At 39.5% G+C, this 27,461-nt stretch overlaps 1 protein-coding gene across 4 annotated transcripts in view; it reads right to left on the reverse strand.

Annotated features, from left to right (window-relative positions):
* ESRRG (estrogen related receptor gamma) overlaps nt 1–27,461 on the reverse strand; it is a 456,497-nt gene that overhangs the window by 221,762 nt on the left and 207,274 nt on the right. Inside the window, exon 2 of one of the 4 annotated variants that reach the window (XM_034060950.1) lies at nt 5,126–5,184. The exons of the other annotated variants lie outside the window; for them this stretch is intronic. The gene's annotated coding sequence lies outside the window, so the exon portion shown is untranslated. The remainder of the gene's footprint in view (nt 1–5,125; nt 5,185–27,461) is intronic. 4 annotated transcript variants of the gene reach the window in all.

Consider the following 27,461-nt stretch of genomic DNA (forward strand, 5'->3'; position numbering starts at 1 on the left):
TCAATAATGAGAACATCCTTCAATGTAATTATGTTAGTAGTATCAGCTTGTAATATAGGAATACGTTATAGAAAGTGAAGTAAAATATGGAAAATTACAAGTCAGTTAAAAAAAAAAACCTGTCTGAACATTCTTCCTTGAGTCCAATCTTAAAAAACTCAAATTTTAAATCCTCAAAAGTTACATTTTCCCTGTCATCAAATGAAATAACACATTATGTTGTTTTCCTGTGATGAGGTCTTACATTGCCTGACTAATCTCACAACTAATATTTAGAAAAGGTTTCTCTTTGAGCTAATCAAACTTGACAAAAGCAATCTTCAAACTATGCCACATTCACTGATTTGTAACATCTCTCAAACTTGTGTTTCATTAAGTGCAGTTTAAATTAGCAACAGCTCTAAATTCACCTGCTTATGACACCCTCCAAATCCCACAGACAGTACCTGAGATAGGTAAGAAGAAAACACATGCAAAATTATTAGGACAAACCTTGTAAAATGAAGGATGCCAATTTAGTTTTAAGATAGCACCTAGCTATATCCCTATTGCTCATATTACATTGCATTTCTGGGGGGTAGTTGCTGATGGTATTCAGTTTATTTTCTCTTCTGCAGCCAACTGCCTTGACATTACTGGCTGAGGTATGGCCAGTGATTCCTCCATATAGCGCCTATTTCTTTTTGCATTTGAAAGAGGATAACGTTCAAGATACAATTTTATGACATACTTAGGCTTTCATATCACCACAGTATTGTTGGGTTAAAGGATGTTACTCCAGAGAAGCAATGTTGTAATGCTGTTACCCTGAGGACAGCTGGTAGGGAAGTGCTACAACGCTGACTGGTAGGGAACACTTTGGGTAAGCATATAAATACCATCCTGAGCTACACCTTCACTACCAATAAGCATTGGTAGCTTCCTTTCATTCTGTGAGTTGTTATATGCACACGAGGATTTTCCCATGATATGAAAGCATGTTTAAATTCAGTTTTCTAACTCTGAGCACCAGAATAGATTCCTGAATTAGCACAGCTGAGCAGGAAGAAGAAAAATATACGAAAGATGCAAGTATTAATTCTCTACTGCAAATATTCCAAAAGGAAATCAGGCCTCCAGCTTAGTCTTCTTCTCAAGTCACACTGATATTCTGGATAAATAAGTTTGAACTACTGGCTCCCCTTCATTTTCACCTTGCTGTATGTGACAGAGAAATTATATTTCAACATAGGCAATGTCTATGGTCAAATGATATAATAATACAATCCTACATTAACAAAGAATGACATGTATTAGAAGTTGTTTGTGCAAATCTTTTTCAGACCCAAGGAAGGATAACTAAATATTGGGTAACACACTCTGACTGGGAGACTATCAATGAGTTTCTCTATTTGTTTATATAAATGGGCCAATGCTTTTTAAAGCACTTCAGAGCACTTAACTAAAGCAAACAACCACTTGAACTTTAAATATCTAGCAAGAGAAGCTATTGACAAGTATGACTTTACTGAGTAAATCCTTGTATCTTTGAGACCTTTCATTCATACAGTCTCTTCATGAAGAGAAGCTCCAGGCTCTCATCTCAACTTCAGCAACACTGCAAAACAGAGAGCGAGAACAATTGCCTAGGCTTTCCCTCTTTTTTCTGTTTAAGCAAACTGCTTTATTTTTTCCCAGTATCCTGGGCCCACAGTAGTCTTTAGAAAGCAGTTTCTGATTTTGAAATCTTACTCTCTATTATTTGGCTGTTAAAGTAGGATTTTTCCATCTTATCAACCTTCTCTCTAACTCCTTGCTATGCATGGGCAGCTAAGTCTTGATTTGGGAATGCACTGCCTTATTACTTCGCAGCAGGTGAATAATGCTATGGGAACAGCTCGCTGTGCTCAGGAAAAGGGTGCCTTTGGTAAGTAGTCTCATAACTGTGCTAGTGTCATGTGCATCTTTTGGGTCTCTATACTCAGAACACACTCCCTAGCTACAGTATTATATACAATTACACAGGTCATTTCCTGACCTAGATATGTGTGATCTGATTCACATATACCTTTCTGCTGATAAATCAGCATCAAAAATTATATTATTCTGTAGCTTTTGACGTATTTCTTTTGAAACTGATGTATGCCAGTCCAGCTCAAGTATTAAGTTGACCCTGAGAACCAAGAAGGTGGTCCTTAAAACAAGCTTCTCCATTCAGTAGGAGATACATCTCATTCCCTAAAATCCTGCAGCACATGTTGGTTTTTATATCCTTCTGAATGTGTTTTTCATGAAGTCTACATAGCGTGGCAGAGAAAAAGTGATTGAATAAACATTTACTTTAACCTGGTCATTGACACCTTAGAGAAATGAAACAAAATACATTTAAGATATATGCATTAGCCACATTGGAAGTTCATTTCCTTAGTTTTATGGGACATGTCACATGTTCTGAACGTGCTACTGGATGTTTGGGATCTGTACTCGTTAGTCTGATAACGAACATTCTTGAAACCCTATTTTGTTCGGAAAAAAACTAATCGCTGCAGTTGAGAATATAAACTACTCAATGCTAAAGCCTCAGTCAATGTACAGTTACTAAAAGAAATGGCTTTGAAAATTCTTCAAAATATCCTCTAAGTTATAACTGGATTTTAATGTATAAAATGGCTGAGTAATTTAAATGTTTGGAAAAGAAAACAGTCTTTCCCAGAGTTTATGAAGTGGTAAATCTATTCCTTAGAATGATTAACTGTGAATTCTAATTTCAAACATGAGCATCTACTGGCATATGCTCTCCAAAGCTGACACTAAGATCATACAGTTTTATAAAATTAATATCCCAGACCCCAATTCTGATATTAAATACTCATTCCCCACTTCCCCGTTTAGTAAATGCCTTGGTTTCCACAAAAGTAATGTTACATCCTACCCTTAAATAAAATGTGGAACTGGAATTTAGCTCTGCTCATGATGAATTTTGGTCTACTGGATGATACAGATCTGTATTTACAAGATGGATATCATGACATTCCTATTCAAAACTGAACAGTAAGAGAAAACCCAAACCCAGGAAAATAAAAACATTCAAGGATAATATAATACTCATCCACTTAAAAAATTCAGTGCCAAATGCAAATTAGAAAGACAGATGAAGTATAGCCAGGACAGAATAGAACATGCTTTTGGGTAAGAATGCCCCAAATAACACCCATTTTAGAACAGTCATAAAACAAGACTATGACCAAAAGAAATTCAGTTTTGAGCACACTGCAGATAAGTAATAAGATCTAATTATTTAGAAAGCCCCTCAAGATCCCATGGCTTTGGTAGAAATGGATTGAAGGGTGAAATGAAAGAAGAAAAATTTAGACAAGATGATCTGAGAGAGTGAAAGACAAAAGCACTGAAAAGAAACAGATTTAGGGAAAGTACTGGTCTACTCTATTTAACAATAGTCATCAACAGGGTATCTGTATGTATTAACACCTAATTTGAGCATCCTGAATTCTGATCCCAAGTTCCAGATATGGCAACTACATATTTAAAAAAAAAATACTTAAATGGCTCATTACCAGAAACAGAGTTGCATGAGAAAGGTGCAGAATGAGATTCCCATTTCATTTGCAAATACTAAAATAATGAAATTAAGTATCAAAGTCCTAACTCACAGGGTAACGCTTCTTTCCCATTGGCAAAAGCATCATTGCCACGGGACACAGTAAATAGCACATACAGTGCCCACAGGAAAAAAAGCAGTTTGAGTGGGCCCATCAAAAACTGCACAAGGGCTTAGGAGATAAGCATGAGAACCTGTAATTCTGCTTGGTATTCGCTTGGTATTCAAAAACATGGAGAAACATCCAATGGGAAACACCATCAACACTGAAAAGCCTGACTTTACTTATGTCTCTCTCAGCACTGACAACACAGGCCAGGGAAAATACCTCAAACCAGTCAGGAACTTGGGACTGTTCAGCAGAAATGGAATAATCTGCTCATGTGGAGCACCTTCCAAAGCAGTGGTCATGCTCAATAACCCTTCCATTTCTCATTACCTTTCCTCCCTTCAGCAAAACTTGCTGGTACATATGGTCAGCTACCTTGTTTATTCTGAAGCAGGCATATGTAAAATGACCAAAGCAACATGAGTTTACCATGGTACAGAAGCTACTTGACAGAGTAATCCAACATGGCATATGCTGGGCACAAGAGATGATGGCTGATACTCTGCAGTCAGCACATTTTGAACTGCTTGCTGGTTTTAGGTGTTAAATTATTTACTAAATACTAGGTTAGGCATGGTTTGGTTTGGTTTGCTTGGTTTTAAGTGTTTTGATTTGGTTTTGTTTGCTTGATTTTAACTGTTTAGTTTTGGGGAAAGAAGGGTATGGGTGGATGGTGTTAAATTTCATATAAGCAAATCACTAAAGTATTACAAAAACAGCAGCTAATTTACCTGCTGCTTTAGAGAACAGCTCAGGGATTGAGATGACTGTCTGCCCATCCTTCCAGCTCTATATTAAACATCAGGTTGTCAGAATTGTCCTCATCCCCAAAATGCTGCACATGAAAACTCTAATGTTTTCTTTCTAAAACATTAAGCACAGTGGCTCACATAGTGAAGAGCCACATTAGTGTTCTTCAAAACCATACTTGACTAAGATCACACTTTGTCTTAAAGGTTAGAACTGCTTTTCCCCAAGACAGCAGCTTGCCACCTTCTAGGACCTTAAGCCACACTAATGTCTCTCTCATCTATAACACGTTTCTCTGTTTTAAGTTACTGAATATCTACAGCAGCCTGAAGAATTTATTTAACACAACTAAAACACTGTTTCTGATCACCCCAGACTCTCGGAAGGTTCAAGAGCAGGACCACAATGGGAAAGGCAGGCTTAAAGATCAAGTGCTATCACTATGCCTGGAGCAATGCAAACATCCCCTCCCATTGCTGGCTGCGGTCTCCCACCACCCCCATCAGCTCCTGTGTGCTCGCTCCACCAGACAAACTGCAGAGGAGAGGAAGCAACCCCCCTTCATGGACTCACCATCCTTTTCTAGCCACATTCACTACGCATTGCATTAGAAAATCGTAACGGTGTTAAAATATTTTGGCAGGATTTGTTATGGCCAGATCACTCACTTCCTTTCGGACACACAAAGCCTCCTCTGGCAATGAAACAGCCCAAATGTCAGCAAATCCTATAGAACAGAAAACGGTCTTGTCAATGTGAAGCCTAAATGAATCTCCAATTAAAACAAAACTGCATAACATAAAAATACATACACAGAGAAAAGAAACAGCCCAGGAACGTTCACTTTTCATTAATTTCTTTTTTTTTCCCCACCCTCTAGAAACTTTTTAACAGCATTACAATGCATTCATCACAAGGTGCTCGCTCTAAGTGTTACCAATTCACGGACGGATTAGAGGGCACATTAATAACATAGTTAATATGAAGTGTTTAGAGCCTTTATGTCGGTGACAAATACGACTCAGCCAAATTTCCTGACCATTGAGGCCACGGAGGAACAATTTGGTAGATTTCATCAACAGTTCTAATTATGTTCCTGTCAAGTTGAGAACAAAGTAATCCATAACTAGGGGGCTGCTCGGAGACAGTGCCACACGAGAGTAATTTATGCCCAGGGCCCTCGCTGTAGTTAGTGTGCACAATGCTTGACTAACAAGTGGGTTCAAAAAAAGGAATTTATTAGGGAAAACGCCGCCCTCCAGCTCTGAGCTCATCAGGTGCAGGCTTAGAAGGAGCTATGAGGCAAAATCTTGTTCATACAAGCAGATGAAGTCTACACTGGCCTCAGCGGGTTTTAAAATATAGGATTTCAGCCCAAAGCATGGCACAGGCTTCTGCCAGAGCTGGGTGAGGCCATTGCTGAGGCCAGGGTACGATCCAATGCTTTTAAAATACATTTCAGTCTTTGGGACACTGGCACTGGCAGAGGCTGAGTGGTACCGATGCCCTTTTGCAATCCTATAAATAGCAAGCTAATGAAAGATGCAAATGGATTATTAGTAAACTGTCACAACACATGATGCATTTCTTACCACTGAGAAAGGGAAGGATGAGGGGGAGGGTAAAAGGGGGAGAAGCTGCCATGTAATTTTGAGTCATTTCCCACCATGATCTATGTTGGGATGCAGCTTTTATCCTTTCAGCCAGGATCATTTTATATATGACACTCTCACTGTATTTCATGTAAGGGTAGGAATGTTTCCCTAGTGCTAAGTGAAGTGCAAAGCCTGGCAGCTAGTCCTTCAGGACCAGCTACTTGCGTAAGTGGTAAGATGTAAAGAGAAAGTAAAACAAAGTATTTCAAATGGAATTAAGAACAGTATCTGTAAACACAGGCAAAACCAATATTAGCAAAAAACAGATTTGTGTGGTAACTACAAAACACTTAATGGGTTTTAAAGCACAGATATCTGAAGGTAGCTGTGGGCATACACTGTTGTCAGCAACTTTAGACTTTTACTTAACAAGACAAAAATCACAGAACTTACAAAAAAGTCACTTTACAGCCCTTTCTTTGATAGTGAAGAAAAAAGCTTATAAAACTGTTACCTGCTAGGCAAAGCAGCAGCATGCTTTAGTGGACTGAATAGCAGCTCAGATAAGGAAATGCTCAGAGAACTCACTTCAGAGGCTGACTTGCCATGTGGCCCCAGGAAGGTCTCCATTGCCCATGTTCCCCACTAGCAGAATGGGTGCAAGTGTATGAAGGCAAGGATGTTGTCCCCATGTTACATGCCTTTCTAATGGATGTTCTGCTGTATGAAAATGTTTTTGGCTTCACTATACTATTGGTTTTACTTCACCATTTAAGTATTAGTTGAACACTGGCACAGAATGAATACAGAGCACAGTTGTGGAGCCCTACATCAAATCCCTGAGCTCTTCCTTCTACACTCTTCCAAGGTTTCTTATTCAAATCTGCTTGGACCTGTAAATTCTCCACTGTCAGGTTTAGGGAATTTCCCAGCACTTACTGAGTGGGACAGTATGAGCATCATGCAACTGAAGCTTCACAGAATTATGATTACTCACACCCTTTGCATCCAATGATAAAAAACAATACACTTAACAACCATGGGTGGCTTAAGCTTTCAAGGAGGCAAAGAGGAAAGGGAAGGAGACAGTCCCATTCTGCAGATGTGAAAACAGAAACCTCTCTGGTAAATTAGAGAGATGGTACCTTGGGAGCCAAGCAATACCTGCACATTATAATTCCCAGACTCATGATTCAGTCCCAAGACACACTTCTTTTCCTAGTGAAATGCCATGCTGCTGCATGCTTCTGTTACAGAACACATCTTAACCAAGTGTAGCAAAAGCATGATGATCCCATTAAGTATCTAACATCTAATACCTTGTGAAAACTAATTTAGTGCTTTATCAAATCTCTAGTTTGTATGTAGAGCATTAACAGGCTACATTTGCTAATAGGGCAGATTGACCCATCCCATATATTATCAAACCACATCAAAGTCTGCTGGAGGACACTGCCTTAGCTACTTATTATCCCTTGCATTAACTCTTTCACAAGCTACTCGACCAATACATTTTCCTGTAATACATCTGTCATGATTTTGCAGGGAAATCAGCAATTCTGAACCATGTAGCAGTTAGATAACAGGACTAAACCCATCATGGTTGCCTGGCTTTCCAATCTACTGTTAATTGGCACAGATGGAAGCCTTTAGACCTAGACTTGCACAACAGCACGCCACTGCCAGGCCCCAGAGATTCAGCCTCTTAGATTTGTATTTTTAGAGCTTTAGTCATTCACATGATTTCTTCACTATTTATTACATACAACAGAGATAAAGTTGGATGCCAACACCTTCAAAGTTACAGGATTATCTTTTTTTCTTTCTTTCAGCAAAAAAGGACATCTTATGCAAGAGAACATGTGGCTCAGTATTCAGGAAAAAAAGTGCTAGAATATTGCTAATAATAATGTTAGCAATATTAGATCAAATGAGAACATCGTCCTTGGCTTGGACGCTATGCAACTGTATTCTCACATATGTTATATTTAGGGTCTTATTTATGAGACTGTATAATGAATTATATATCTGAATCCATGCTTCTGTCTGGGAACTTGAATATATGACTAATAAAGGGCTGAGGTTTATTTGATTAGATGTTTTGTTTTTAAATCACAGTTGCTACTATTTTCTTCTCAATAGTGTTTGTCTATGGACTTGGAAATCCTGAGCCACTATACATGGGTCTCTTACTGACCTTTTCTTACCATTTGACTACTTATCATCACCATAACCCAGAAACTAGTGCTAAAACAAAGAACCACAAGCACCACACCAGCCACAACATTCACTTCCAAAAAGAAACCAAATCCACTCAATGGAAATAAAAGTTAGCTCCCTCACTTTGCATATGTGATTGTATATAGCTCTGAAATACAATTATGTTCATGTACAGTCCTAGTTGTTCATACTTAATTCTAAAGCTTCATTTGCTTTCTCTTCATACAGTTTCTCAAGGACTGCCATCTTCTTCTCCCTTAGAAATTTTGCCCTTCCATATTTTCAAGCACAACCATAAACAAAGGCATTTTTGGGGTGTGTGAGGGTATTATTAGAAGTTTTGTAGTAGTAGTTTCTTGGTGATCCCAGATCCCATTAATGATGGGTCATTTTTAATCCAGAGAATATTAAATTCTGCTTACAGACCAGCTGGTTTTTAGCATCATCAACTCAGGCAGGCCAATAGAGTCTTCTACTGGGCAAAACTTTCAACAAGCAAAGTTCTAGCCAGAGGGAACAAATTTGCTGTAAAAACAAAACAAAACCAAACAAAAAACCACCACCACCAAAACCTGGTCAAGTTAACACATCATAATTCTACATTACTGAACTGAACTGCAAGTCTTTAGAGCTTTATCCTCCCCTCCCCCCTTCCTTTCCCTGTGCATTTTTCTTATTCCGTTTTTATGTTGAAATCACAGGAACTACGCAGCCTAGCAAGGCTGTAATCACTCAGCAGGAACCTGGCACAAGCACAATGCAACCATCGGCCAGGCAGCGGAAAATGAAGGAAATCTTTCTCTCCCTCCCTCCTAGGTTTTTTAAAAGGGGCTCGGCGTGAATGAATCTTCCCGGTAGCCACCAACCATTTCTTATTCCTTCCGAGCAATCATCAATTTCAGCATCAAGTGGTTTAGTGGCTCTACAACTAGTAGTGGCAGCAGACTAAGCCCAGCATGCAAGCGTTTTGGCTAATTTAAAATCCTTGTGCTGTCGAATCAAACATGACAAGACAACAGTAAAAAGAGAGGCTATTATCCCAAATGAGAGTCGGCGTATGGGTGAAATTGGCTTGAGTGGCAGAGACAAAAGAGGTGGAAGAAGGAGGGACGACCAGGCATGATAATACCAGACACAGCACACATTTTCTCTCCCATTTCCAGTGCATTCACACATATTGCTACCTGGAGGGGAAAAAAAGGCAATGTTTCCAAACTTCAAAACCAGGCAGAAAAAATACATTTAAAAAGGTTCAAAATAAGTTACCACCTGGTAAAGCATCTGCCCCATGGGTATGGGGAAACTTACCTTACAAGAGAGGTCACCCTTACATTAGAAACCCTAACGCTCTGAATTCTAAACCTGCCATTTCCTACCTGAATTCATGTCTTGTTGCTCAAAGTCCATTACCATAAACTGAGGATTAGAAGCACTGATTTTGAATAGAACCACCTTAAAATAAGATTAATCTGTGGCGTGGCTACTGGTGAATAGCTACTACATACACAGAGCTCACCAAGTGCCTTCAAGGAGCTGCTGGGGAGGGAAAGTGGAGGCCAAAGGAATTAATTTTGCAAGGCATTTGGGAGACCACAAGCAGACTGATGATGTTCAGAGCCATGAACCCTGGTGATGGCTCGCAGCTCACAGAATGATGACCTGTGGGATCACTGGAGAGCAAGAAGTTGTCTTTTGCAAGATTAACAATTTAAAAGTGCTGAAATTAATTTTGTTTAATAGCTGTGGGTGCAGACTCCTTACAAAGTAGGTTGCAAGGTCAGCAAGCCTCCTAAAGCCTTTTAAAAAGCAGCTTTTATAGGGACAGTAGATTTAGGGTGGCTTAGGGCTTAAAGATCTAAAAAGCAAAAGAAGTGTAAGAGGTCATTTCCTACCACTTCCAAATCTTGGGTGAAGACAATGTTTCACTCCTCGTTCTGTAACATACACTTATTGTTACATTCAAAGCTACCTGAGGCAGTACTGATTTCTTAGGGTAGGCAAGGTGAAAAAAGACATTAAAATCAAACATGAGGACCAGATTAACTGGTAGACAGCAGGCTCAGAGTCACGCTGGAATGTCCCTACCTGTGTTGCAAAGAGGGAGGAAAGAAGAAAAAATAAAATATATAAACAAAAATTAGAGAATGAGAAACTGGGAGGGGAAAGACAAGGGCAGGGAGAGTGCTCACACCCTTGTCATCATTCAGAAGTAGTTCACCTGTGATTCACATCTGCCTTCTTATACAAGACCATTAAACTCTAAATTACTGTACTGTACAGAGTGTTTCAAGGAACAGCTGGGCTCAACACTGAAACCTAAATCAACCATTTAAAAGACACTTGCTCAGCTTCACAGCCCAGTACGTGTGAGCTATCACTCACAAAATATCAAAATATGCTGACCAGTGTTCCCTTATAGGTCACATTTGCCCAACATATTTAGCAACAGCATCTAACTAATTGCACAGTGAAGTCTGTAGCGAGCACAAATTTGGGAAACAGAAACAGGGCATTTGTTTTGCACCACCATGTAGGATGGTCTGAATTTGCTGAATTAATCAACACTGCCTTGAAAAGTATTTGCGTTTTGTGTGGTTGGGCCTTTGTGAAAGGTGGGCTCATGAACTATTAATCCAATCCCAAAAAGTATGCATTCCAGTGCAAAAAGAACATTCAGTATTTATACAGATCCACGTGGTGTTGCAAAAATACCTTCCAGGAAACCGAGAAGCACAGGTGAGGATATAATCATAATTGATATAGTACATGGGTTTTGTTGCATCCTGCCTACTTTAAATTCTTCCCCCCTCCCACTGTGAAGGAAACACAGGGTTTACGTTTCAGATTAGAACCAAGAGTAAAATGTCAAGCAGTGGACATGCAAGCTGTCAATACACAGCCTGACCTGGGATAGGTATGCATTGCCCAACAGGGAAACCCAGCCACAATGGCAAGAAGAAGCACTTCACAGGCAGCCTGGAGGAGGGAAGCATCGTCTTCCGTAATGGAATTTAGCTGCTATGATCCTGAAGGTGGAGGGGCCCATTTCCCTGGCAATGAGGTAACTGACAACCATAAGAGAGGACAGAAATAATTCTGCTGTGAGCCTGGTGCTGACAGTGGTCGAAGCGAACGCACCAGCAGTTTTTCTCTACCCCTTCCACAGGGAGTTAGAACAAAGAAAGGAGCCAGTGGGAAATATTTAAGACACCGTAAGAAAATCATTTTAGTTGCATATTAATACTGCCACTGAATACTGTGTGCTTTCAGGCTGATGTGAGATGCTGTATATGGTGTTTGTTCCCACTTTTTTTTGTCTCAAAGTTGAATTTATAACCCCACACAGCACTTCAAGGAAAGCCCAGTTCACAGTTCAGCAAGGCACTGCTTAAAAGGCAAGCCTGATACAGGTCCTTAGGGCATCTCATCCATCCTGCACTTGGATGGCATTCTCCACCAAGGGACCCCATTAGGAAGGAAGGGCAAACTGAAATCCTAACCCAAAGCAACCTGAAACATCACCAGCATACTGGTGTAGCAGCGATGGATGAGACTCCATTTGTCTTCAAAGCATGGGAAGCCAATATATCTGCTTCTTTGCAAACTCAACTTTACTTTCCAACCTTGTAGCGTACTTAAAACACAGAACAGCTTTCTATCTGGGGATAAGGCAGCAGAGAAGCATCACCCAAGACTCCAATTAACCAGATTGGAAGTAATGCACTTCCAATGCAACTCCATACAGCAAAACACCCTGAGATAACACTTCCTGTGTTTAGAATCAATTGCCCAGGAAAGCACTGTCACAACCTAGAAAAGGTTTCCTTTTCCTTGCATAGAGTAGAAAAACTCAGAAGCACAGTATAAAGCTTGTTTGGAAATGCAGTTGCTGTAGGAACACTATCAATCCCGGAGATATCCTACTCTCCCTACAGGAGGTTAGGCCCTTCCATGCAGGAAGAAGCAATATGTTTGTTCTGTAGCCAAAGTAATTTTAGACTTACCTATTCTGTTTTATATTTACTGTTTTAATTTATTATTAGCTTTGTATTGGTGTTGAACAACCAGAGTTGTGAGACTTGTACTTCTCTGGAAGTCTCCAATCTAAACTTAGGTCTGGCAGAAGTAGATAAAGTTTTAGTCCAGGAAAGGTGATTCTGTTTATACCAGGTCTGAAGATGGCCAAACAGGCTTCCTTCAATGCTGCTTGCTAAAAAAATAGTTAAGCTAAAGTAGGTGTAATTCCCTCATAGATAATATATATGTCTTTGAACTTTTCTTCGCATGTTAGTATATCAAACATGTAATATCACAGCACAAATTCACATTCTTCATCCATTTTCAAGGAAAGTTTTAAGGAGAACACAGATATTCCAGTACTATAACATGAAATATGCCTGGTAGAAAAGTATTATATTTTTGCAAGCTGGTCATCTATTTATAGGAATCTCTAGCCAGGGCTCTCATTTGCAGGTCTGTGATATATATTGTTCCAGGTGACATCATCCTGAGGTGCCAGAAGCTGTACAAGCGCAGAGAAGACCACCATGACCAATACATACTGCAATTCAAAGACACCAGCCAGAGAACTGCTTGGAATTGAATGCACATGTTTCTTGTGTTCCAGTCAGGAGCCTAAACCTGTTGCTATCACCTCTAGTGCCAATTAGGCTGACCAGAACTGTATATATCTACCTGCCTATTCGATTCATATCATATCAGGAAGAAAGGAAAAAGAAAAAAAGGAGGGGAGGGGGGAAGGGAAGCAGCAAGGTCAGGCAGTTGTGTATGAGCCACATACCTTGTACGAGTGACAGCAACCTCACACAGACCCAAACCCCCACCCCAACATCAGAAACTCTGCCTCCTCCTGCTCAGTGCACAATTAATAGTTAATGTCAGCTCACTCCACACACCAGGCCAGTTCTGTTCCTATTGGTCTTCAAGACCACAAAAACATCTCCCGCCAAAAGCTTCTGTATGCATCTGTGTTTACTGTATCTGTAAATCCAGCAAGAAGGCTAACCAAGGTGTTCTGCTAATCTAGAGAACCTGATTAGTGTGACCAAAGATGAGGCCAGCTATGCTGTCTGCCATACTGAGATAGCTCACAGAGTGCCATCCTAAGCAACTGCAAAACCTGTACGGATGGGACACCTAACAATCTGTGCCAAACCTCCTATTTAAATTCTCTGCTTCAAAGTTTTGACCTTTTTTCCCCCCCATATTCAGAGCATATTCATATTTTCCACCATATTCAGAGCAGACTCTGAATTGGTCCTGGATAGCAGGAGAGTGAGAAAAATGCAAGAAAGGCCCTGTTCAGTCCTATGCTCCTTGGGATCGAGCTTTTTCCATTAAACAAAGTTGCTACCTCAAAAGCTTGTTTTTCCTCAACCTATAACATTCTAAAGACTACTCAAAAAAGGTCTCTACAGCCTAGAGTACATCAGTGAAACATGAAGTCCAACCACTCCACACCATTGCTGTGCCTCGGTAGCTCTTCCTGCCCACAGTACAGCAATATTTGAGTGACTTGCAAATGAGGGGGAAAAGGTGTAAAATTAAAACTGAGGTTTTCACAGAAAACAAAAGAAAGGAGACCCAAGTCAGCCAGCCTCAGCTGCAAAATTATTTCTATGGACTTCTGCCACTGTGGGATACAGGTGAAGAGCTTCTTTTTCTCTGAAACACCAAAAATGTCAGATTCTGACAATGATTGTTGATATGTGTGTGTATACAGATAGATAGATAGTACTAACTTCACTGAAATCATTACCATACCCAGAATTACTAAGCATCAGCACTAGGAGAAATATAAAGCCTTGGTCATGAAACCTAATGTTATTCTCTTCACTGCACCAACTTTACTCCTAGCAGCTACGAGGTCAAGACACACTATGCCATATAATGGTTTTCGCAAAGCCGTGGTTAAGACTCAAATGAATCTGATGCTCTTTGCAATGCTTAGAAAAGTGTGAAACTTACTGTTTTTATTAGGGGAAAAAGAATAAGGAAAGAAGTCTTGCGGTTGCCTTTGAACTACTGGCTGCACCACTGGGACAAACATTCAGTATCAGGAAGAGAAGCACTAGAAGGGCATTTATATGCAGTGCAAGAAAGAAAAAGAAAGAAGAAAAAAGTGTTATGACATGTCCTATTCTTATTCTGATAATAACTTAAAAAAATAATAAAGCATCCTTCTGTCAGAAAGGATGTCCCCTATTTTCAACAGGATTTTAGGTCTAGTCCATGTAAAGGATTTCCAAACCAGCTGTTATTGTAGCAACAGGACATGGTAAGAATATTGAACAAATTAATCAAAGCACCCTGATTCATGGGGGAAAAATAAAAGAAAATAAAAAACAAGAAAACCTGAAGCTGAGAAGAGAACAGGGCAGCAAAAACAGAATAATTTTTTTTGTCTCTTCTCCCTCAGGCACACAGTTGCAGTCATCAGGGAAAAGTCCAAAGGAACTGAGGAAATTCATTACCAATACAGCAAAGCATGGTCAGAGGGACATTTGAGGTTCTGTTTTTCTACCTTTCCCTTTCATTCACAGATGAAGCATGAAGAGACTTTTGGGACCTGACCATGTTACAGAGCAGGAAAAACGTGCCTCCAACCCCACTCCACAAACCATTCCATCAGCAGAAGTCTCCGTCAGGTCGGAGACAGACTAACTTCTCCAAGGTATTAAATTAAAAGATGTTGAATTAAGTTAAACGCCCCACATTGAATTGACATTTCCCTTTTTTAATGCAAGCTAAGATTGATGAAAAATACCACTTATCTACATTAAGGGTCAAAATACCCAGCAAAAGAAGCCTCTGGTTCAGCGCGTCAGAGCAAAGTCAGTCTTACATAATCCGGGGACCAGAACGCGGATCACATTCTGATGATCCAATTAATGGTGGGATACTTTGCAATCAGCCAGGAAGCAAGGCCCCTAACAGATTGTGGGGCTGTAACATCAATTTCTTAAGTGCATTTAAAGGATTACAAATGTTAGTCCTGGCTTGAGATTGAAACACCTATTGAGGTGCTCTGAACCACATTACAGTAATTGGGTACCTGAATTAATGCCATTTCTTCTGATGGGCGAATTGAATACATTGGAATTACGGATTTCTTTTGCTGTGTTTCACTTTCAGCTTCTTTTCTTTTTTTTTCCCCTTTCCCTCCTTAGAACATAAATCTGAGGCAGAATATCTCTGTTTATCTGAATAGCTTTAATTACAGCCCTGAGGCACCCAAGTACTGTCCTAATTTTACCTTCTGCATTTGTTTGGGTGCATTTCCTTTATTTATTTTTTTTCCTTATTATTTTACCATGTAATGACATTAAGATAGGAATAAAATTATCTTTTCTTGAAGCTTCAGGGGGAACGGGGAATAGGTTGCTGAGAGATGGAGAAAGAAAAGTCTTCCTTTTCTTTCCCACATCCCTCTTCCACTATGTAAACGTTTTTATGCATGCACCAGATACTATTTGTAGTGTTTTACTCCTCTAGAGAGCTAGAACTAGGGCTGCCTCAATTAGTCTTCTATTCCTTCTGAGGTCAGTTCAAGTAAAGGTCTCAATCATATCAAATTGGCAGGAATACTAACTACCTGGGTATTTCAGACCATAGAGGGTTCAGCTAAAGGGCTTAAAAAGCATATAGCTGGTTTCAAGAGTATTCAGTGAATATTTGACATAAAGCCATACTGACTAGCCTTACCTGGTGTATGAAGTGGTTAACAACCTAAAATAGGTTAGGGCATAGACATGTTTGTCAGGCTTTTTAGCCAGGCAGTGTCTGTCAGATTGCAGCACACAGCATATAGGACAAACATTTTCCTCTTGCATCATAGGAGTTTTGATAATTAGAGTTATAACAGGGAATTCCATCCATTTTTATCTTCAGCGTATGTGGCACTGACATTTCAGTGACCTCGGCAGTGATTTCTCACTCGCAGCTAACTGGAATGTACACAACCATGATATAATGATCACGCTGTGAAAAAAGGGGTGGGAAACAGAGCGTGGTATTCCAAATATTCCAGTCCACTCTGTACATTTCATTTATCTGGTTACAGCACATCAGACCTCATTTTTTTTCAGGTCCATCGGTAATTGAAGTTATAAATATGCATGCAAGTATTGGCACATAGACATATTTTATATTTCATACGTTATATATCCTTCTGGAGGTATTCCAACATTTTGTCCTATATTCAGGATTCCATAAGAAACTGTGATGCTGCAGTGATCCTGCTTTAATTTTGGTTTTGCTTAAGATAACTGTAAACAGTGAAGATACAAAAGCTATTTATCTTCATTGCCAGTTAAGAGGAAATCAGAGCGTATACCTTAGGGGAGCTAAGGAAGCACAGTGATTTAGCAGGCATATGAAAGAAAGACAGCTTCTAATTCAGTAATAGAACTTTCTGATGCTCAGGAGAAAGCAGTTTGCACAGTTTGGTCAGATAACCTTTTACAGTTAACTATTTTATTTTATTTATTTATTTCCTACCACATAAGAAACATCAGATTTAGGAGTCACTGGGGACCACTCAGCTGTGCTCCTTGTTTCTCTTGAATGGTTTTGAATGTTCCTTAATTTCCCATCCCCGCTAATGTGGGATATTCCTAGAGTTTAGAAATAACCCTTCTGAAACACAATAAAACCTACAAACCATCTCCACATAAGAGACGATTAATCAGAGGATAGACATAGCTTCATTGTAAATGTCATACAATGAAAGAGGAGATAAGGATTTTCAGGAAGCGTCTTTCCAATCTCAATTCAAATTTCAGAGCAGTTTTTGACTCATTAGATCATGCTTGCTGAAATGATTTACATACAGATAATGAAAATGTAAAACCCTAAGGACTAGTTAGCTGTTTAGCAGTGTATACATTTTTATATAACCATTTCCATGCATCTAGTTTAAAATTCATTAACAAAAATTAATTGCTGCATGGTGGTCTACATTGCACAGCATGAAACTTCAATATGCTTCCTAAATCACTGCTTTCTATCACTCCTCCAGCGACCCAAACTTTGTGGTCTTGAAAGTGTTCACTACCAGTTTGCAGCAACGCTCGTATTTTTTACAGTTAGTGAGAATCAGCAACTGAACCTCAGGAAATATTTGGGGTTTTTTAATATCTCAGTAATATTTTGGATTAACAGAAAACTTCCTCCCTCTCCCCGTTGTGCAAACGCAGCGCGATGCCCTTAGGACTTCACCGCAGAGACACAGCTCCAACACCGACTGACCTCACTAACTTTCATTTTGGACATGATCCAAAGTTTACTGAATTCATAAGGAGACCTTACATTAGCTTCAGTATATACTGTAGTTCAAGCCTTCCAGTCCTATTCCCCCTCCCTCTTGCCTGAAAAACCTTAATTGAGCTTTGCTGTGTGAGCATTAACTATGTTGTTGCCATGACACATTCAGCATGAAGTGCCTAGTGGTAATGCCATCCAAACGTCTGTCTGCTTTTTTATGGCTTGGGTTAGGGAAAAAATAAAGTTATTTTTCATAAGTAATTAACAGACATTGGTCTTGGAATTTTACAAATTATTTGGAACCCAAAGAGGGGGGTTAAGGTTCACTTTTTAGTAATAACATGTAACGGATAAAAAGTAAAAAGAGTCTTTCCACACTCTTTCCATCGTATTTCCCAAATATTTACAGTGTACACCTTGGATTTGAAATAAGCCAGGGAGAACTAATGCATTGTTTACACTTGGAATCCGAGGTGGCCCTGTCCCAGCAGGGCAGTACAATGTGCTGTATCTTTCCTTTCTCAGTACTTATCTTAATCTTAATAACTAGCCAGACAACTGACTCCAGAGTCCTGGGCTTATCGACTGGAATTCGTCATGTGCACACAAGAGAAGACAAGAAATGCATTATATAACAATGCCATACAAATCATTATCTTTTAATATTTAAAAGTATGCATTCAAAGTCTGATATGAAACCATTTTGGTTGAACTCAATTCCACTGGTTGTTATTAAATTTGATAGCAAATGAACAAAAATACACTTGTAATGTATTTATCTGCAGGAGAGTTTATTTGCAACAGATCAAAAGGCTGCTTCTTACTGCGTTTTAGCTACTGCTATCAAATGCAATCTGCTTTTAAACATGCTTTGATATGGAAGACTATTTTCAAAACAGGTTAATAGGAAATATATATATATTTTTTTTTCCCTCAGTCTCCCAAGTACCAAGAAATAGAGAGTGAACAGAGAGTCTATTGTGCTCTCACTGTAGGTTTACAACATGACTTCTTTGAAGCAAGTTTATATAAGCAAGAGGAAAGTCATTTCAACTGCACCCACCAGGCACTCGGACCATGCTTTCAAAACTGTCATGCAGATTTTGATTCTGGCATCTCACACTAAATGGCTTCCCTTTTGCCAGGAAACAGAGAGCCACATGTCCGAAACGTGTGAACCACAGCACTGGGGGTATTCTTTGCTGATCTCAGGCTGGTCTCCTGTGAGGGCGCTCATGTCTTTCTCTGCACCTCCATGGTAAGAACTGCTTATGTGCACCATGGTGAGGGAGGAGTAGATGTACATGGACAGTAATGATTAGGAGCCCACTCCGGCAGAAAGAAGGGACAATGATTTTATGCACAGACCCTGTCAGTAGTCCATCCCCCTTTGCCTGCAAAAGGATAAGAGAGAAGATGGGTACCTCACACACCGACATTATAACATGCACTTGAAGTGAACTTATACAAAATAAATATGGGTTAACAAAGACGCTGTAAATTCACTCCTCTCCTCTGCTCCCTTTGCTCTACCCATCCTCTAAAGCTTTACTCATGCTAAGTATTAACACCCTCAGCAATGGGATTCATCCAGCATGAGACACCAGAGTCATGCTCAAAAAAGACTATCACTTACTAGTGCCAGCTTTTCCCAAATTTCTCTTCCACATCAAAAATTTTTGAAGTATACCCTAGGCCAATCCTCATGTTAAATCACAGACCACAGTAAATCAATTAGTTAATCAATCCCATCACAAAATCAATTAACATGAACTAAGAAATCCCTAAACAGACATATTCTTATGTGAACAAAGGTCACCCACTGCTGCCTTTGTATGTCTGTTCATATTAGTGTAAGCCCAGATTTAGAAGGGAGAAATTTTCCTGTGATAACAGTTCTTTATATTGATGCGTCAGCACAGACACCTAGTCTCCTTGTATGTCTGGCAGAGATCATCTGTATTTTTACTTGTGTAATAACTAGAGGCCCCCTTCAGAAAGGGAATTTGAGATTTGTGCTCTGATGTGGTGAGATGAGACCTCTTTCAGTAACACCAAAAGCCTTCTGCACCAGGCTTTGTAACAGTACCTGAGCAAAAAGGAAAACTCGGCTTCTTCAAGTATGCACTTCAAAAATTGCAAGTGCAAGCAAAATATGTCCCAAATATTTGAGCCATGTTGCAAAGACAATTGCTTCATCTATTTGATAAGGTCAGGTTCAGTTCAGTAAATTAGGAGAAACATGTTTCAAAATGCCTAAAGAAACACCTGATCTGTAACATCTGCAACTTTCTTTCTAATCACAACTACTAAATAATTACATTTATTAATAAGACTTTATTGTTGTGTGGTAGTTACCCCTCAGGGACAATCCACAATTCAGTGATAAATCTAGTCAGTCAGATTTGCAACAGACATGGAACCTAAGAAGATGAGGTTACCTCCATACATCACCTGGGGACACCAGACTTTAGGTGCGGAAGGAAGGAAGGACACTGGTGTACACATAGAATGGTTTGGGTTGGAAAGGACCTTAAGATGATCGAGTTCCAACCCCCTGCCGTGAGCTGGGGTACCTCATACTAGACCTGGTTGCTTGTCTAGTTCTTCTGCAGAGCCAAAACATGGTGGGTAACTTGAATTCTGTGAAATGGAATCTTGTAAGTCAGGACTGCAGACTTCTGCTTGCTCACCAACACTACTTATTTTTTGCATATGGTTGTGCTATGGGGTTGTTCATCAGTGTAACTCTCCTTGCAGATAATTAAGCTATATTGCACCCAATAATGGTGCATATAACTCCAAAATCTGCAACAAGTTACATGCACTTTCTGCATCATCCTTTTCCCACTAGAAAAATCTGTACACTTAGCAGCAAACAGGGTATCAAATAAAGGCTGGCACGGGTATTCCAATCCTAGCCAAAGTCAGGGAAAGAACTATGACTGGAAGAGTGGAAAATTGGCCTAACTTGGGATAGGGGATGAAAAAAAATGCAAAGGTATGAAAATGTATTCAACAATGCTCTCTGTGCTCAGATCCAGCGGTGACAGGGCTATAAGCAGATGCATTAGGCTGGAAATACATCAAGGTTAGATTAAGCTGCAGAGTTTCCATTTTATTAATGGTCTTCAATCTGACTCCTTAATAAAATGGAAACCATTTGTAAAATTTTGATCAGAAACCACACTTAGCTTTCAAATGCTTGCAACCTTTAGGTATATACAGGAACAGATTTCAGAAAGCCCATGCCTAAAAATGAAGGAGAAAAGGGAATGAGAAGGAGAAAATGACTCGAGGTGAATCAGTCCTTGAAGTGAATTATTATGTAAACTGTGAGTCAGGCTAAATGAAGAAACCATTGGGACAGCAAGCTTCTTTTGCATGGATCACAGAGATACTATGCTGGACAACGAAAGCATCTCCACAGCAGTCTAACTAAAAGGGTAAATATCTAAGATGTTTAAATACTATCCTCAGTGACACATCAGAGCGATTGGAGTGTTGCTAGGAACTGGAAAGCCCAGGTGACCAATGGGCTGAAGGAGTGGAAGCTGCAACTGAAGCAGTGGTGTATCCCTACCAATTCGTTCAAGTTTCCTCTCACCTGCTGGCAAGGAACAGGAGAATGGAAGGTTTTGTCTAACAGCTATGGAGAAGGAAGTGTTGTTGGATAAAATGAAGGTGACAAGAAAGAAGGCTCCTAGAAAAATCACACTGCATTTCTCATGCAGAAGGTAGCCTGCATAGAAAGAAGATAAAGTTCAGACTTCTAATGTAAAAAGAAACACATTTAGAGCTATGCAGCAATTTAATTAGCAAACTGCCAGAAGAGGGAAAAGATTAAAAAAAACCCCACTCTCACAAGTGTGTACACTGTGCTACTGCACTTCTGGTTTCTGAAACAGGAAGTATTATTCATATAATAATAGTAAGTCTGTGGATTAACTGACTATAGGTTATATATAGATTTCTGAAGTTACTTCAACTAGGCTTTCTCTCTGCTGAGTGGTTGGATCCAAAGCAAAAGGAACATACTAAAAACAGCACTCAAGTTCCTTTTAGTCTTCAGAGAGGGAGAATCACATCATACAAGATCTCCAAGCAGGATCAGCATGCCAAAAAAAAAAAAAAATACATATACATATACATGCAAGGAGAAATATCATCCACACTGACTTAATATCTTCAGTAGAGAGAGCAGTTGCATTATCCAAGGCCAAGGCCTTTGTTTTCAAGGAGAGGCTTTTCCTAACACTTGAACCTGATGACGTCTATACTAATAAAGCTTACATCCATAATGAAGCATGAGCACTTCCTCTGGGAAGGGCCTGGAGCTATCAGGAAGGACAACATGCTACCGTGACAAATTAAAAGTCTGTTTTTCTCCCTTTGACTTTGATACCTATTTGGATGACATTTGCAGCACTGATGGGGACAACGCTAAGGAAAGAACCACCTTGATTAGCCTAGCCAATAGAAAATCATCTGTTATCCTAGGAGACAAATCTGGAACAAATCTAGATGCTGTCACCTCACCTTACACCTTAGGTTCACGGTGACCCCAGGAGAAAAGGTGGAATATTTTTATTCAGACTAACTGAACAATGTCTATAGGTGACACCTTCACAGAGCATTTGTGTGCGTCATAGACTACTGGGTAAATGCAACTGAAATGCAACTCTATGCAGCGTGACAAATATTTGGGGGTTTGGCCTAGGCAAAACAGGTTTCAAGACAAAAAATATAGTTACATATGTGCTATAATCCGTATTGCAACAAAACTTTACTGTTTCCTTATAATCTACATAAAACAGCCTCTTCACACATGTTAGGGCCTTCCTACTGTAGTTTATCTTTGGCATTTTGGCAGTGTGAGAACCACTGTGACAGGCAGGATGTTTTAAGCTGAGACCTTCTTGAAATCAGGTGCATATTGAAGTTAAATAAATATCAGAGACCCCAGTTCCCATTCACCTATGTACAAATATTTCCACCACTACTTTTTGAAGTTGATTAGTAAGATGGCACAGTAAAGCTGAGGAATTCTGGTGGAGTTCACCACAAAAAAAAAGGCAGCTCCTATCTCCAAATAAAACTAGCCAAGTGAGTCAATATCTTGAAGCTTGTTGGGGGACTCCAGCTAGACTTAAACCAAATGCTTTGTAGTGTCCATCTCATACTGAAGGAGAGGTATTTAGCAAGGTGCTAATCCAATGTAACACACAAACTAGCAGTTTATTTAAAACAAAACTTGATCCTTATTGGGAGCTGAGATATTTGAAGCACACACAAGTAAAACTAATTTAACCTTTGAAAAGTTACCTCCGGAGGGAAGAACAGAAATCCCTTTATAAGATTTTTAAGCACTGCAATTATTGACAAGGACTATATTACTTTCGTTTTCTCTGATCAGAAAAAAAAAGCAAAGCCACAGGAGACATCAGCAGCTGTCAGGCTGTTTTCCAACTGCAATGAGGTAGTTTACAGTGGGCTTGTGCCAGTCTCTTAAGACCCAGTTAAGAAGCCTTTTTAAAATGCCTTAAAAAGCCAACTCATACATTAATCAAGTTGAGCCCTCATCCATACTTACTGCAATACATCAATTACCATGTCTTCTTTTTTTTTATTTTAATAAATTCCAGTTGACAGCAGACACCTTATTAAGGCTCACTAAAATGATACAATAAGTAAGAGGCTATTAATGTTGCTTTTTTCCCTGATGCTATTGTCTTGCCGCACTGGTCTGCAAACAAATCCAGGCTGCATTACAATTAATGCCAATGGAACTCCTTCTAACGACTTCCAGCTTGCTAATTTTTTACGCTAATAATAAAAAAAAGGCATTGCTATGCAAGAACGGCCCCCTTTTATCATGCTCGCATGGCACACTAGAGAGATCCTGCCATTGTTCACATGAAAGACAATTAAACCCAGGAACATCAAACCCAAAAATGACAATCTGCTAACGAGAACTGGGTATTGCTGAATTCTTTCCTCTATTTTCTGAACTGATAGAAAACAATTCTCCAAAGACATTTCCATCCCCCATGCCCACCCTTTGGAAACAAAACCAAACCAAACCAAAAACCAGAGTTTTAAGAATACCCTCACTGATTTATGCATCTCTGCTCAGAATTGATTAACTGTGTAGGGCCAGTTTCACTTCACATGTCTATTGCCTCCGGGTTTGAATTCTGGACATATTTCAAGAAATTCAACTATAATATTTTCCACGTAGTTTTGTATTTTAAAATAAACACTGTTTCTCATGGTTCATGTTTTCTGAAACACAACATAAAACGCCAAAGGCAGGAGGATAAAGCTGGTGTGGTAACAAGTTTATTTCTCCCAGTCTTCTAGGGAGAACAATAGAGAGCAGAAGGGGTTACAAGGTGTTTTGAAATTAAATACATTCACAGTGTTTATTTTGAGCAAAAGTAACTTCTATTAATCATAGAATAGTTTGGGTTGGAAAAGACCCAAGATCATTCAGTTCCTACCCCCCTGCCATGGGCAGGGATGTGTCTTAAAGGTGTTTTCATCTAAGCCCTCTCTCATGGAGCTTAAGACCCAGTTTTATAGCAATGTTTTCAGATTTGCACCTGGAATATATAATAAACTGTGTTCTTGAACCACACGCATTTATACAGAAACACAATATTACATATAGACAGTTATACTATTTAGTATCACTTCACATGACTTTTGGACAAGAGTTTCAAAGCACTTCAGTGTTCATTAGTTCTCACAAGATCTTTGAGAAGTAAGTGTTTTTATAACTTCTCTACAGGTATATAAACACAAAGGTTAAGTGATATTTCTAAGGTCATGATACATTAGTGCTAGTAATACAACCACAAAAATCCAACTATCACCATGAAGATGCCTCAGAAGCTTTGACAGCTCTTCAGCTCAACATAAGACTGAAGCTTATTTGAAGATGCATCCTTATCTACGATCTTACTTGCCTAACTTCAAGGACACCCTTAAGACCTACTTGGCCTTCATTCAGCTCCTGCTGCCCTTATCTGAGATACTTCCATAGCCTAGAGACTGTATGTCCCAGCAGCTTCGGCTCCAGTACAGTCACTTTTTCCTTCACCATGTATGTACATATTTATCCTACATGACAGTACACATGTATTTATTGCAAGAAATTAAAGAAATCAGAACCACAGTAAATAACAGTTTTACATTCTGAAATATTCACATTACTGGTCAGTCATTAAGTGTATGAACATGTATATTAAGTACATGAAGTTAAAGAGTAATTGGTAACTTGCTGATTGCTACAGATTTGACATAAGTAACAACAGGCAAAGTTTTGGCTGGAAGATAAAAGTCTTATAAAAGAAGTCCAAATTGTATTTAGTAACTAATCACAGATTTATGTATAAGTACCAGACCTTACAAACAAGCAGGGGTAGAGGGAATTTATACTTTTGATGACAAACTGGGAAATTCCCACATTACTTTTGCCATACAAAAACAAGTTCCTGCCCCCTTAAGCTGAAGGATATCAGGCGTTAAACCTGTCACTTGAACAGGCCTCAATATTTCCAGGCCTCTCCTTCCAACCAAAGAAATTGCGGTAAATTCTACATTTGGGAGAAAAGAACATTTTTGTGTTGTTGTTCAATAGCCACTGAGAGCTGTGGAGTGTTAAGAACATATCCTAGGAAAGACAGATTAGTAGGAAGTGGCCAAAAGAGGCCATAAAATGTGCATTATAAATGCAATTCATCACATAACTGTGCAATTTGTCAAATGGATATTGTACCTTGCATGGTGTCTTTTGGGACAGAAGCAAGAGAAAAAGGCCTGGGAGATAGTTCTATTCCTGGCTCTGCTACTGGCTTTCTTTTTGACCTTGGATAAGGCTTTTTAGCCAAAATACGTAAACCATTTTCTACTTCTGTTATTGCACATCCAACTTCATTTTGATTAGGCTTGTAGTTGCACTTCTAAAAGACTCCTGAAAACAGAGAGCTAGGAGACAGCTGGCACAGAAATCTGATTTTTCAGATGTCTGTTAGCCTAGGGGCTGACCCTATATGTCTTTATGCATAAAATAGGGAAGATAAAGATAACATCTTAAAAGAGATTTCACAAGAGTTAACTTGATATCCGCACAGATGTGATTAAAAAGGTATGGAAGCATTTCATCATTCAAGTAAAGTGACCTTAGAATAATTGCTACTGTATAGCAAAAAGCAGAACCTCATATAGATGGTGCAACACTATGAAGTCATTGAAATCAATAACTGCCAGACATGACCTAGTCTGCTAAAACATAGCTATGCAGCATGAGTCACCTGTCCAGAACTGCCCTCTATCAGTCAATGAGTTGGATATTTGCTGGATACGAAACAACTTCTTAGCCGTTAACCAGTGGGTAGGACTATATGAACATTGAGCACATGATAACTATTACTCCTGGAAACTTTTTGCTATGGCAAAAAGTGCTTCCCAATGCAGGATCAAGGACAGAGAAACCAGATGGAAACAGCTCTACTGCTTTAAGGTGGTGTTGCCCTCCCCTGTTGACCACCAGTCTCAGCACAGCCTCACCAGCTGCTCACATGCGTACTCCAGTCCACTCCAGCACAGCCTTTAGCAGCTTCACTTACCACAGCTCCTCCCAGAGTAGGAAAGCTTATGTTATCTTTCTCTGTGAAGACACTAATCTCTTTCATTACACCAGTTAGACTCACTTGTTTGGTTATGCTCCACCTAAATGTGTACTATTTTGGCCCCAATAAGCACACTTGCTATTCATCCATCCCCAGTTTACACTGCTTTTCTAAGGTGGTGGCTGGCATATCCCTTCAATTCAGAAACTGTGATGAGGACAAACACCTACACTAAGTACACTGAAAAGTCTTTTCGCATCTTGATAAGACCCATGGAGCAGTCTACAATCTGACAGTATCAGCAAGATGCCTGCATCCACACAGTGGTGAGGAAGCCAAGAATCACTGGCAGCATCCTCCCCTATGAAAATCAGGAGTTTTCACAGGTGAGCAGGCTGCTGTGATCTGGCCCATTGTGCACTTCATGGACAACTTGACCAGGAGGCAACTGTTCACATTCCACCTGCACCTACCCATCTGTCACATGTGTAGTCAAAGGTCTTTCTTTTTCCTCTGTGATACAGACTTCAGCTCTACAGCAGAGTGCAGGCTTTCACTCCACACAAGCTCTGCTTTATGAGTGGCAACTGCATGCAGGGGATGCATGTAAACCACTGCCATTCAACACACTGGGAATAAAAATGAAAGAAAGAAACCTCTGTTTTGCTGAGTTTGGGGTGGGGGTTTTTTTGGTGTGTTTGCTTTGGTTTTCCCCTCCTGAAAAGAAAAAAAACAAATTAAAACTATTAAAAACATTCACCTGGTTTTGGTCCAGTCACACATGCACTGGGTTGGGCTCATTTAGACACTGCATCTCAGCTAATCTAGCTGTGATCTGAGACAAAAACACAACTCAACTGAGTCTACAAAAAAAAACCCAACCTTTTTTTTCCACGACCCACCAAGTTTGCAGCTCATTTCAGCCCTATAGAAAATGTAAGAAAACACCCCTAAAGAGATACCGCTGAAATCAGAAGGCAAGTTTCAATTACTGACTACAAAAGAAAGAGACAAAATTAACAGGCCTGACATCATAGTGAAATTTTAGTATTGCCTAAACCAGTGTCAATCAATAATAAACCTGTAGAGTTACTTTAAATGAATGTAGATGGGAAATTAAAGTAGACAAAAACCCACACTGACTGTAATGAAATTGCTTATTGATAGTGCTTCACTTACTGTCCAAATAAAAGCTAAGTATATGACCGAATTGTTTTATACACATTCCCTTCCTTTTAATTACAGCGTAAGAGCTGCAATCGTTGTCT

The sequence above is a fragment of the Melopsittacus undulatus genome, chromosome 3 (assembly GCF_012275295.1).
Source record: "Melopsittacus undulatus isolate bMelUnd1 chromosome 3, bMelUnd1.mat.Z, whole genome shotgun sequence".
Lineage (NCBI taxonomy): Eukaryota > Metazoa > Chordata > Aves > Psittaciformes > Psittaculidae > Melopsittacus > Melopsittacus undulatus.